The 4,281-nt window shown below is 44.1% G+C and overlaps 1 protein-coding gene across 1 annotated transcript in view; it reads left to right on the plus strand.

Annotated features, from left to right (window-relative positions):
• Positions 1-4,281, plus strand: part of Rragd (Ras related GTP binding D) — a 48,779-nt gene that overhangs the window by 41,964 nt on the left and 2,534 nt on the right. The window lies entirely within an intron of this gene.

The raw sequence follows: 4,281 nt of genomic DNA on the forward strand, positions 1-4,281 counted from the left end.
AAGTAGGTGCTTTAGACCACTGAGCCATCTCACCAGCCCACCTACATTGTTTTAATGGTTGTTTGGAGTCTATTTTTAGACATTTTTAATTTTTTCTAGATTTTAATGTTACAAATAATACTGTGATGACCTTCTTTACACTAAATGTTTATGTGCATTCCTGGTTTTCTCAGGAAAAATTTCAAGTGGAATTACTTAGACTAAAAGGGTGGGCATGCTTATTCCCAAAATGTCATGTAGAAAGATTTTATGGATTTGCATTACTAAGAGAATATGTGTATGTTCAGTTTGGTGTATTCTTACCAGTACTGGATTTTATTATTTTAGAAAGTTGGTAACTGAAAGCTGGCGTATCTTTTTTTTGTTTTTGCGGAACTGGGGATTGAACTCAGGCCCTTGCGCTTGGCAGGGAAGCTGGCGTATCATTTAAATTTACACTTCCTTGTTTCTTCAGGAAGCTATGTATTTGTCCTGGGTTTATTACTGACCATGTTGTCTTTTTTTTTTTTTTTTTTTAATTTATTTATTTACGTGTGTGTGTGTGTGTGTGTGTGGCCAGCTCAGCCCACCAGGGGGCGGGCTGGCTGGCATGTGGTGCTGGGGGATTGAACCGTGGTCCCTGCGCTTTGCTGAGTTTGTTCTAAGTAGGCGCTTTAGACCACTGAGCCATCTCACCAGCCCCATGTTTTCTTTTGTGTCTTTTTTCCTCAAAACTTTTAAATGTTGTTTGTCTCGTACTCACTATTTTCATCTTGCTAAAAGCAAGATTTTTCTCCTCCAGCTTCCTCTAACATTAACATCTTACCTACTATAGTTACCAAAGCTGGGGAATTAACAGTTGGTATAGGTAGGGCCAGCCAAACAGTTTAGGGGATTAAAGTGCCTACAAGCAGGCACAGGGGTGGGGGTTTTGATCCCAGGGCCTGCCCTGCTGGCCCTGCCCCTGGGGCACGCTGAGATGGCAATTGAGACTGGGTGTGGTGTTGCACCCCTGTAATCCCAGCTCTTGGGAGGCTGTAAAGAGGCAAATTTCCACTATAGGATTTCCACTCTAGGATTCCCAAAGTTAATGATTATAGTGGTGCCTCTAGTAGTGAGACCCTGAACACCCTGTAGACCCTTCCCTAAAATACAGGGGGGGGGGAATAAATATATACAGTAGTATAATACTGTTGACAAAGCTATAGGCCTTGCTCGGATGTCAGCAGATTTTCCAAATGTTCTCTATCTGCCCTTGAATCCCTTGGCTTAGTTATCTTATCTCATCTTTTCCAGTCTGTAAATGTTTATCTTGTGTCCTTGACACTGGGGAAGATCAGTTATTCTGCAGAATGTCTGTAAACTTCACACGTTGGGGTGAGATTATGTCCTTTGGTAAGAAGGCCACATAGAGCCGCACTGTGTCCTCGGGGACTGTGTCCTCGGGGCTCCCGTCAGTTGACTCACAGCACTGACCTGTCTCAACACTAAGGACATTATGAACCGAACAGACGAGTCGCGAGCCACCTTGTGTTGCTTGTTAAAATAGGGCCGGTCAGGATTTCCACTGTAGAGTTCCCAAAGATAATGAGTACAGTGGTGCCTCAGCTTACAAATGCTTTTGTTTGTGAAGCATTTGGCAGAATTTTGTTTTTATTTGTGAACTCTGCGTGGGGTGACAAATATCAGCCATGGCCATCTTTCCCGCATGAACATGATGCGGTCATCTTTTCCAGCATCATGGCTAAACTGTGAACTGAGATACCATTTATTTTATTTTATTTATTTATTTTTTTGAGGGGGGGAACCGGGGATTGAACTCAGGCCCTTACACTTGCCAGGGAAGCACTTTATCCACTGAGCCATCTCCACGGCCCCTACCACTGTATTTTTAAACTATGTAAATCCTATTTCCCTTACAGTTTTTGCCCACTGATTTTAACATTATGTTTGGTTGGGGAACTAAATTAAAGTAGGACTTTATAACATGAGTGTTTAGTACAATTCTAAAGCATCTAAGTTAGGGCATCTCTGAGGACAGGCAGATTTTGTAGAATTTACTAAATTCACTGAAAACTTAGGTATTAGTTTTACTAGTAAAACTAAGAAATGTAAGACAGTGGGCACACTTAGTGTTTAATGTCAGTTTAGCTTGTGTGCTTACTAGAGCGGCTGGCCATCTGTCCAGACGCCTGGGGCTAGAGACCCTCACTGCTAAGTTGCTGAAGTCCCCTGTAAGCCTGCTGAGTTAATCACCCTGGCTATCATACAGTATCTTTAAAGAGAACTTAGTGCTTACAGATGTATATAATGTCTGAATTTATTGTTGCTTTAATCTCAAGTATGGATGAGTCTGTCGGTCTCCTGAGCTTTCATGGATGACCTCCATGGCTGCAGAAGGCACAGGATCACATCAGACGCACAAGATAGGCACCACAGGGAAGGGGGCAGTTAGAATCAAAATGTGTGGGTATGTCGGTCCTCCTCCAGAGAACTGTTCAATTCCCAGTACCGCTCACCCCCAAACAAGGAGTTGGTCAAGAACTATCAGTAGAATATCTCTAAGGGCCAGCCAAATAACTCAGTGGATTAAAGTGCCTGCAAGCAGGTGCAGGGGGCAGGGGTTCGATCCCCCGGCCTGCTGTGCTGACCCGTCTCCTGGGGCACACTGAGACGGCGGTTGAGACTGGACTTGATGGCGCACACCCATAGTCTCAGCACTCAGGAGGCTGTAAACAGAATCACTATGAGTCCGATCCAGTAGTGAGACCCTGAATATCCTGTAGACTCTTCCCTAAATAGAGTATCTCTAAAGTTTCCTTAGTTGAGCATTTAATTGTACCCGTCTTGCTGAGCCAAATTCTTTGAGCTCAGTTTATGCCTAAGGAAGCTTCTTGCACATACAAGCAGAAAACACGTCTCATGTCCAAATCCCCACTAAATACAGCCACTCTTTTCCTTGGTATTTCTTAGCACCTTTGCCCTGATTGCCTCAGTGGTCTTTTCTTGAGGGAACCAGCTCCTTATTTTACTGCACTGGGCTTTACTACACCTGCAGACGCAGCAGGGGCATTGCACAAAGCTGCCTCTGCTCCGGGCGCTTTGATGGCCGTTTCTGCCCCAGTACAATAAATAGCTATCTGCATAACCAATTGGAAGCGTTTTATCGTAGCCTGGAGTCCTAGTTCTTTGGTTGAAGCTCTGGCTCTGAAAGCAGCGCCGGATAGATGGGAATAATTATTAGGCTAGATAAAGACGCAGTAAGAACCAACATCCTTACCCTAGTTGGTGTAAGCATAGCGTTGCTCTCAACACTTGCAGCTTAACGCTAACAATGAAAGCATTCCTTAAGGTTTTAGACTATCATTCCATTGAAATTTATTTCAGAAAACAGACAATTTCCTCCATTATTTCACCATTTAAAATCTACTTAACATTGAAAAGCTGATTGTGTGTCATTGGTTGCTGAATTCCTGGGCTTGGGGTTGACTGTTACCTTTCTAGAATCAGGGGCTTTGCTTTTTTCCTAGGGCTTATGAGGATGACTTAAATAGAATAGACACAGAACCCATATGATTGATTAATATGTCAGCTACACCCCCAAGTCAGGATAGTCCTTCATTCAGAGTTAATTTAATAATGCCTTTTGGGGAAAACTTTCTCATTAAAATATTGTTAATTGTAACTTTTACTTCTTAAAGTTAAAAAGAAAAAAAGTGCAGTTTAGTGGCCCCCCCAGATCTTTGGGGGGCTGGGGAGATAGCTCAGTGGTCTGAGCACCTGCCTGGCAAGTGCAAGGACCTGGGTTAAATCCCCAGTACCATGTGGCGTTCTGGCCCCAGAACCCCAGGTGCGCATACAGGCCCTGAATGGGGCATGGTGGCACATGCCTGTAATCCCAGCTCTGGGGAGGCTGAGGCAGGAGAATTACTATGACTCTCAGTTGTGTAGTGAGACCCTATACCAAATAAATAAATACAAAAAAACCCAACAACCTTGGGGCTGGGGAGATGGCTCAGTGGAATAAGCGCTTCCCTGGCAAGCACAAGGGCCTGAGTTCAATCCTTGGTTCCGCAAATAAATGATTTAAAAATAAAAAAAATCTTGAGTCACAATGTTGTTTTAAACTATGGCTTCTGCAGCCTTTCCTCAGGAACAGCCCTACCTTCAAAAACAGCCCTCTCGGGGGCTGGTGAGATGGCTCAGTGGTCTAAAGCACCTACTTAGAACAAGCTAAGCAAAAACACAGCGACCGCGGTTCAATCCCCAGCACCACATGCCAGCCAGCCCCGCCCCCTGGTG

This window comes from Octodon degus, unplaced genomic scaffold (genome assembly GCF_000260255.1).
Source record: "Octodon degus isolate 3935 unplaced genomic scaffold, OctDeg1.0 scaffold00022, whole genome shotgun sequence".
Lineage (NCBI taxonomy): Eukaryota > Metazoa > Chordata > Mammalia > Rodentia > Octodontidae > Octodon > Octodon degus.